Source organism: Ursus maritimus, unplaced genomic scaffold (assembly GCF_017311325.1).
Source record: "Ursus maritimus isolate PB19 unplaced genomic scaffold, ASM1731132v1 scaffold_11, whole genome shotgun sequence".
In the NCBI taxonomy this organism is placed as follows: Eukaryota; Metazoa; Chordata; class Mammalia; order Carnivora; family Ursidae; genus Ursus; species Ursus maritimus.
In genome coordinates this window covers 56473551-56482971 of record NW_024423453.1, presented here as the reverse complement: position 1 = coordinate 56482971, position 9421 = coordinate 56473551, and the positions used below count along the sequence as shown (strand labels likewise).

The window sequence follows — 9421 nt, the reverse complement described above, 5'->3', positions numbered from 1 at the left end:
CGTCGGAAATAAGTGCCCTCGGCTCCAGCAACACCCTAGGCGTGCTTGAGCGGAGCCCGGGGGACGAATCCCGCCCCAGAGCTTGCGCCCGCTGAATGAGAGACTCCCCAACACACTTAACCCGCCCCCCTCCTCCGCCGGCGGATCCCGCTGCTCTCACAGGTTCCCCCGGCCGGCCAGCTCCGCCCCGCGCCCGTGGCTGCTGCGAAAACCCGGCGGCAATACCCCTCCCGGCCCCGCGCCTCCGCGCCGCTCGGCGAGCCGCACTGGGCATGCTCGGCACCGGCCGGCTCCGGCTGCTGTAGGTGGGAAGCTCCGCACTCTTGGCCGCCCGCGGTGCATCCCGCATCGCTGCCCGGCTCCGGCGGAGGCAGCTCGCCCGCAGTAGGCGCTGCCGGGCGTCGGGCGCGGAGCGTGGAGCGGCGACAGCTCGCAGGCTGGCCATGGCGAGGGGCGCAAGGCGGCCACCTGAGTGGCGCGGCGGCGTCAGGTTAGCAGGGGCGCCCGGACAGCAGGGGCGGCTGGGAGCGGGTGGCAGGGAGCCCCGCACGGGGTAGGCGGCCGGGTCGCTGCGGCCGCTGGGGCCGAAGAACTTTCGGGTGCTTAGGCTGGCGGAGCCCAAGGAGGAGGCTGCTCGCTGGAGGCGCCGTGAGGTCCCAGTAGCGGGCTCCTGGGGGTCGCAGGATGCTTCGAGATCCCTGCGGGGCGGGACCCGGGACCCGGGGGGCTGGTGGGTTGGGGACAGCCACCTCTCAGGCTTGTGCCATAATCTTCCTACGGCGAAGAGCGCGGTGTCTACAGTGTGCTGCCGTGCAGCCTCCCAGACCTCCGGGGGGCAAGGGAACGCCAAGCAGCGGCGGGGGCCTTCGCCGGACTCCAGATCGCTCGGCTCACCGTGCCTCAGTTTCCCGAGGACGGGGGTAGAGTGTACTGTCCCGTGGCCCGGAGGCCTTGGGTTCGGGTTCTGCACCCAGAGCCAGGAGAGTGCAGCGTCCTAATGCTGCAGGAGTGCGGGAAGCTGTGGGTGCAGCAAGCCGCCGCCTCGCGACTGGAGCTCTCCGAGTTTGTCGCATTTGACTCCATAGCAAGTTGACATCGAATTGCTTCATGGCGTGGAATGGGGAAACGTGCTTCATCAAAAAAAAAAAAAAAAAAAAAAAAAAGTAATTGCAAAGCCGATTTATTTTAAGCTCGACTATTAACTTGCCTTCGCCTCCAAAAAAAAACTTGGGCTTGCAAGTTGCAAGATTTATAAAAGCAAGTTAGCAAAAAAAAAAAAAAAAAAAAAAAGAATGTAGGTCCATTATCTGCTCATACTGTAGAAAACAATCTATTATGGTTGAATTGTCATTGTTTTTAAGGATACTTGTTAGCAGAAAAGTTTGGTTACTGTAGCAGTCTTTATTTTGTGTTAGCTTATATTAAGAATTTGGAAATCTAGCTTTGGAGAAGCTCAGTGTTTTTTGTAAAGGTTTCTCACTTTTGCTTCTAGATGAAACACATTTTTTTTCAGTTGCTACTATGCTGAACATAGTAAAATTGTTCAGGATGGAATGCAAGATGGAAGAAGATTTATATTCAGAAGGGAGAATGTTAGAACGATGTAGTTCCTACTGGCATTTTACTTTTACGGAAAAATGCAGTTTGTAGATCCCACTGGGGTTTGTACTGTTGGTTCTTCCTAAAACATTTAGTACCATTACCACTCTTAGGATTATTGTATTTAATCGGAGCAAGGTAAACAATCCTTGTTCTAGCGGGAACCTGTTCTACCTCTCAGGCTATATTCTCAAGCCTGTTTCTGTAAGTACCAGTTAGTAGGTTCAGTTGTTTTATTTATTAAGCTTATTACAAAACTTCTTGTTTGCATTCTTGACAGACCTTAATAGACTTTGGAAGTGCATTGACTTTTCATTGGTTTGTGAATAGCCTTCAATGTTTGTTCTGGCCCGAGATGGCTCCAGCTCTAATTCCAGATCCCCTGAGTGATTTCCCCAGTGAGCTTTATGCTTTGCCTATACATAACCGAGATTTAAGAACAGGAAAGGCTTGAAATGTCCACACAACAATAGCAACAACATGATCAGTATTTCTGCAAATTAGGCCGTTAGTCCTGTGTTAGCCCAATTGGTTGGTTGGTGGTGTTCATTGCTCCTAAATGTACTTCTAAATACATTCACAGAAAAATTTAGAAGTTTGAAAAAACCAACACAAACACTGAGAAATTGCACTTCCCTTTTCTATAACAATGCATCAACTTTAAAGTCTGCCTTGCAGCACCGCATACGAGTGCAACTAATCCTGTAGACCCCGTCTTGTGCTCTCAGGCTGCATCCCAAGTGGCAGTCGGTAATGTCTCCCCTTAGCCTTGGCTGCTTCTTGACCTAGAGGGGGAACCAAGGCCTAAGATTCCCTCTTTGTGAATGTGAGGTTTAATACGGATCAGGAGACCCCCTTTTGGATCTAAAACATCTCATTTTTTCAAGATTAGGAAAAGCAGTGAAATTTAACAAAAGGCATGTTTAAACACTGCTTATTGCCTCGGGAATTCCACAAGAGAACGGAGTTTCCCAAACTAAAATGATGAAACCTGACAGGATTTAGGTTGGAGAGGGGTTTTTATTATTGCTAATGAAGAAAAAATAGCAAAGTAGACTTTGTATTCAAATTAGGAAACAGGTGATCATTCCTTCTTTTTTATGCCTGTTGGGTTCTTTCAACTCAACTGCTAGGCGCGTAATTTTTCATTTTATTTCCGTGTCTTCAGATTTCTGTACTGTATGGTGTTGTGAGTGACATTAGATATTCATAGTAAACTACTGGCCTTTAAAAATAGATATTCCTGCGTTGGTGTGGCCATAATTTATTCAACCTCTCATTTGGCTTGTAATTTAGATAGTGGAGCAGTTGGGGCTATTTATTTGAACTTTTGTTCTTTTTTTTTTTTTTTTAAATGAAAAACTTCCAGATACTGAAATACCACATAAATATTGTGGCAAAGTGGCTTTAACCTCCATTGTAGTATAGTCAGATTTGTTAGATGAGTGTCATTTTTCGAAATTCAGAAATCATTCAGATAGTACCACTTCCCTCACCCAACCAAGTGCTTGGGCTGCAGCTTGCCCTTTTCCAGCCATGCCCAGGAGGACACTTAAAACTGACATGTTGTGATCCATGACAACTTACATTAAAGTTAGAAATGTCCTTAAAAAAAGAAAAGAAAAGAAAAAAAAGAAATATCCTTAGATGTGAATGGTTTAAGTTGGCTCTAATGCCTCCCTGGAATGGTTAAAGGATTAAGGAGTTTGATTGGTATTGTGTTAAGACCTAGTTAAGAGCTGTCAGAACTAGTTTCTAAGCTGTACTCAAAACAGAAGCCCTGTAAATTTACTGTCTTGCCTCTGCCTCCACCTGAGGTCTTCACTCATTAAAATACCACATTCATTTTTCTTCCCCACAGTCTTTAATAGTTAGGCCCCAGGGGCTGCAGAAATGAATAAGACTTAGTGACTCAGAATCTAGTCAGAGAGACATACTTGAGGACAAGTAAACTATAATGTAAGGTAAGTGCTCCAGGAGAGGCATTGTACATGGAACTGAGGAGACAAGAGAAATGAGCCCTTTGGGTTGGAAGAAGGGGGTGATGAAAATAGTGACATTTCCATAGGATCTTAAGGAATACCTAAGGAATTTAGGTAGAAGTCTTCTAAGCAGAGAAGTGAACTCTCCAAGCAGAAGGAACATCACTATGGTTGTTAGAATAATGGCCCCCCGAAGATGTCCACTCTGGGCCATTGCAGATGTGATTAAGTTGAAGATTTGGAGATGGAGAGATTATCAGGATCATTCAGTGGGCCCAGTGTAATCACAAGAGTCCGTACAGGTGAAAGAGGAAAGCAGAAGTCAGTGTCAGAGTGAGGCCATGTGACAAAGATTCGACTGGCCATTGCTGGCTTTGAAGATGGAAGGGGGCCACGACTCAAGAATGTGGGCAGCCTCTAGAAGCTGGCAAAGACAAGGGAACAGATGCTGTTCTAGAGCTTCCAGAAGGAAGGCAGCACTGCCAACTCTCTGATTAGCCTAGTAAGATCCCTTTTGAACTTTTAACCCACAGAACTGAAAGACGATACATTTGTATGTTAAAGTCACTAAGTTTATGACTTAGTGCACAGAAAGGAGCAATAGAAAGCTAATACAATCATTATGCAAAGAAAGACTTGGTATGATGGAATAAAGGGCAGAGGCAGGAGAAGGAGAATGAAACGGTCCTTTCGTTGTGATGAACTTGATGCCATGCAAAGGAGTTCGGATTTTATCTTATTACGTATAGAGAAACGATGGGAAACCAGCTAAGCATTTTAAAACAGGAACATGCAATAAACAGACTGCTGCCAGATTTATCTTTCTAAAAAAGCAATCAATGGCTAAACCCTAAGGTTCATACAGCTGTTTGACAAAGGGTGTCTAGCCAGAGGTGGTCAGTGACAGAAATCTGGAACCCACATGGTATAGAATTCTGTTCTCTGAATTGATCAGAGATGGCACTTGTATACATCTTTGAAATTAATAGCTTAAGAGACTCTTATTCACAATTTGTAATAGAAGAAGGTCATAAAAAGTAAAGCAGAAGGACCACGTCACATTTTGACTGCTTTGTTTCTGCCCATTGTCCTCTTAGCAGACAGCCTCTCTGCTGGCTGTATACCATGCAGACATGACCAGAGAGCCATGAAAGCTCAAATCTAATGCAGTTAACTTGAGATGATGTAATGTCACCTGGGCCAGCTCTGACCAGTTGCTCATAGCTTGTGGGGTGTTGTGGGCTTGTCTGTACAAGCTGGGAAATGGCCAAAATCAATTAGCATGCTTGCTATAGGCTCCATATTTGCCAGGGTATGGATGAAAGCTGTGGTACTAGATGACCCAACTTCTGTAAGAAATTCAGTCATTCTTTCCAGACATATTTATTCACTCTCTCTTAAGTACAAGGGCTTAATTTCTGTCTTATAAAAACTTGTAGTCTGGTCGAGTTGCCATCTCTGTGTCTGGAAAACCTCAACTGAAGAAATCTATCTTAGTGTTACAAGAGTAGCTCTGAATTGAAGCTAAACTATATGTTAGAAAAAATTGGTGAGAGAAAAATACACTTTTCAGACAACATGGTAAAGGAAGCCTTCGGCTGGCAGAATCTGAAACTGGAAACAGTAAGACTTGACTAAGAATCATCTTAATAAAAACAAAACTGTGTATCTATATTGTCTAGCTCCCATTTATATAACTTTATAAGATTTTTACCCAAATGTCCTTATAAAAGGATGTAATAATTATTGTTCGCCACTGTAAAGGACTAGCTTAGTGCAAACCATTCCTCTTTCTTGAATCTTCTCTGCCTTGGTCTACTGGGATACAGGCCCCTAGTTCTCTCCATGCTTCTTTTCTTTTCTTTTTTTATTGCTCTTTCACAAAAGAGAGGGTTTGTCTCTCTTTTCTCTGAGTTCCAACCTTGGTTTTCTCATCTTGTGGTCTACTGTGTTCCTTCTGGGTGATTTCTTTTTCCTGATGACTGCATCACTAGCCCACACACCAGTGTCTCCAAATCTGTATTGTCAGGTAAGTTTCTCTCATCCCTTCATTAATTAATTCATCAATACATTCAACAAATACTGATGACCTGAGAGCTTAATGGTGGGGCAGACGTGCACAAAAATCATTGCAGGGGGGAAAAATGAAGGTATGGGTTAAGATCAGTGAGAAGAGCAGTGTCCAGGGCTACCTGGGGGCGTCCTGGAGGGCTTTTGAAGCAAGACTTGAAAGCCAAGTAGGGGTTTGCCAGCCGCGCAAGGTTATGAAAGGCAGCGTGGCCAGCTGGAGACACGGAGGGGCTGTGGGGAATTCGAGGCAGCCAGGAAAGGAGAGGGGCAGGGGAAGCTGCAGAGATGAGGTTAAAGAGCTGGATAGGAGTCGGATCATGAAGGATCATGTATGTCCTGCCAAGGACTTCAGTTTCATACTACTGACAAAGACATGGAGTATGTCTTAAGTCAGATCTTTGGGAGTCAGCTGATTTCGGCAACAACCTGGTATGTGAATTGGAGGCAGGCAAGACTAGAGGCAGGTCAGTGAGGAAGGAGTCTAGTAGAGAGGTGCCAGTCAGAGATGGTGAGCACATAAAGTTGGGAAAAACCAGGAATGTGGTGGCCATGTGAGCAGGGAGGGAAAGGAGGCATCAGAAGCGACTCCCATGTGATTGGATTGTCTGTGTCGGGTGCTGCAGAGTGTGGAAGGCACAGTCTCTTGAGGGTTCTGTGAGCACAAGGCTTTGCAGGACCAGAGACACCGACTTCCACTGCAGGTGCTTAACCAGAGGCACCTAAAGCAGCAGAGGAGCAGGGAAGCCCAAACCCACAGCTGTGTGTGGAGGAGGAAATCAGAATTTCCTTGCTGGGCACGTACTTTGCAAGGGAGGCATCAAAGAAAGAAAGAAGAAATTGATTCCCTGATGGTTCATCAGCTTCTGGGCAGAAGTATTTGGGGATGCTAGTGAGGCTGAACGATATTGATATGAGGTAGACTTCCCTAATTCTGGACTAGAAGGTAACTGTCTTAGAGGCTGGGCTGAAGTTGACTCTTTGTAATCTGTGGAAGAGAGAAAGTTTGCTGAGCAGGTATTTAAATATAATTCAAAATCTTTCCTTCCATTGAGGATTAGAGTTGGCTGATGATGCCAGGAAGAGTGGAAGAGAAGGCTTTGCTCCTTAAGGAAGTAAATGGGTTGGAATAAAATGTTCCAGAATTGCCCATTGATGGGTCCCACCCAGTTCAGGACTGGAGGGCCCCAGCTGAGGCTAATTCACTTCATTTGCATCGGTTTATTAAAGCACTACCTCTCCTAGACAAGATGGGCTGCATCTGTTCCAGGGTCTGTACCATTCTGTACTCTCTGGGAACTAGCAAGGACAATATAATATTTGTGAAAGTGGGAGCTATTCCAAGTTGACCAGTTAATTCCTTTCTTCCTAGTGGCCAAGCTGCCCTGTAAAGAATTAAGTAGATGTATATATAGGCATTGTGTTTTCTTACTGAGGCAAAACCCACTTTCCTTGGTCCTCAGCATGGGGAGGTATTTGAGTGAAGACTGCATCAGTATTTGGCTCCAAGCTTTACCCAGGACTTTTTTTCTGGGTCTTCACACCCCAGGATGGCCATGGGATGGTTTGAACATCTAGTAACCTTGAGATTTCTTGCTTTCCAGCTGCTAGTGCTAACTTCACTTTGTAAATGTCTGCTTCATTACCAAAGCCAGGCCCTGGGCTGCATTGCCCTTACTAATTGCCTGTGCTTCTGCTCTTGCCCTCTCCCCACCCACCCTTTTGCCATTCCTGTTGTCAGTCCTAAGTTGGAGGGAAGGTTTTTTTTTTTTTTTTTCCTTCAGGGTTTGGACAACCCTGGATTATTTGGTGTCTGACTGAGTCTTGCTCTTATTAGACTTCCCAAAGGTCACTTGGTTTTCTGCATCTTAAAACACTTTTGAGGAACTTGAAATTAATTTCTAGAAAACATTTGAGTATTACCAATACTTTGCTTCACTGCAGGCACATCATTTCTCCCTGTGCGGCTGGGCCCAGCACCTATAGTGGACTTTTGCTTCCCTCCTGCCTTCCTCGGGCATCTCATCTCTACCTCTGGGTTACGGCTATCTCCCCTTCATTCACTGGTGTTTTAGTTTTTACTTCCTAAGTAATGGATCATCTGTCCCAGAATCCTCCTTACCATTTCTCCTAAGGAGCTCTAGAGGCCCCCTTATTAAATAGAGTTTCTGGAGGAGTGCTCTAATATCCCAGAGTTCTTGAGATGAGGATGCACATCAGATCCATTGCAGAAGCCTAGCAAAAACATACTATAACACAGATTTTTATTTGTAATTGGCATGCCGTGTTTATTTCCATCCCTACTTGTCTAAACTAAGCCATTACTCCTGCTGAGAAAACTATCATGTCTCCTTTATTCATCCTTCAGGATTTGACCAACCCCAGGGAACATTCTGTGACCTTTCCAGCTGGCCCTCCTCTGAATGTCTGTGGTATTTGCCCAGTTTACTGCTTAATTGTATATTGTTTGGTGTGCAGTTATCACCAAGATTCTAAGCACCAGTAGGGTAAAGAACTGGTCTTAAAATTTTTTTTAAGCCCACACCAATTGGTACTAAGCTGATAATAGTGGCCTCATAAATACTTGGGAGTTCAGCTTAACTGATACAACTGGCTCCTAATTTTTTAATCACTTAGCTGAATCTGACTGCACAGGTGAGAAATCATTAAGATATCTGGCAATTGTGCTCAGGGCCTTTTCCCATCAAAGCTGAGAGAATAGCAAAGCTTCCTTCAAAATTCTGTGTGGCAATCACTGAACCCATATTTTCAACTTTTTTCTGGTTTTTTGTTTAGTTAAGGTAATTTTCCATGTTGTCGCACTGAAAAACACTTAATTTGGGGGAAAGATTGATCTTAGGATATGCACTAAAGTCAAGCTAGAAGATTATTTGGATTCAACCAAATTTTGAAAGATAATTGATTTTATGTCCAAAATTTTTAAATGGTTTTTAAAATAATATCAGTATTTTGAAATCGTTAATTTTAAATAACAATTCTGACAGCTTGGGTGCTTATAACATTTAGACAGTTTGGCCAAGCTGTGGTGTTCACTCAGTGATAACTGTACAGGGGTTACAAGAGCAAGAGAGTGCGAGAAGACAAGGTTCTGTGAGGGGCTTCTCCTTGTGGGTTGGTGCCTTGGCCTCTGCTGCTTTCACCATTCAGTGTGGACAGAAAGAACCACTGGACCTTGTCCTAAGGTAGGGCCATGTCCTAGGGTAGTGTGAGACTCAAATGGGATACCATCCGTGGGAGTGTTTCATAAACCGTAAGTGCTTAGGTAATCATAAGGGACATTGTTATTGAGCTCTTAATAACAAATCAAACAGGGTTTGAATTACAGGCTCTCTTCTAATCTGTTTTTCACTAAGATCCGGTTCCTAGTGTCTATGAAAAACACTTGGCATATGCGATTCAGAGAAATATTCATTATGCAATTCCACTTTGTGATAATAAGCTGGTAAAGGAGGAAGGAGGAAAGGCTTTTTTAACTACCCTCTTCAGTTATTGAGCATATTTTTTCAAATAGATGAAATTTTACTCTGCTGAAAGAAGAAACCCCAGGTAATCCAGTTCCTACACCGTGAATTTGAATGGCCTTAATCAAACAAGCAGAGAGATAAGAAGTAAGGGATGGTTTCGACATTTGATGTATAAATTAAGTAGGCGGTTGCTTTTCATCTCAACAATAAAAAGAATGTATATTTCGGGCATAGAAAATAGTCCCCAGACACATTACTCATGCCAGACAGCAGCCCCAAGTCCTCTGA

The 9421-nt window shown here is 44.4% G+C and overlaps 1 protein-coding gene across 1 annotated transcript in view; it reads left to right on the top strand.

Moving 5' to 3' along the window:
• Positions 1-363: 363 nt before the first annotated feature.
• Positions 364-9421, top strand: part of MFAP3L (microfibril associated protein 3 like) — a 38770-nt gene continuing 29712 nt past the window's right edge. The window contains exon 1 of the mRNA XM_040626435.1: positions 364-490. The gene's annotated coding sequence lies outside the window, so the exon portion shown is untranslated. The remainder of the gene's footprint in view (positions 491-9421) is intronic.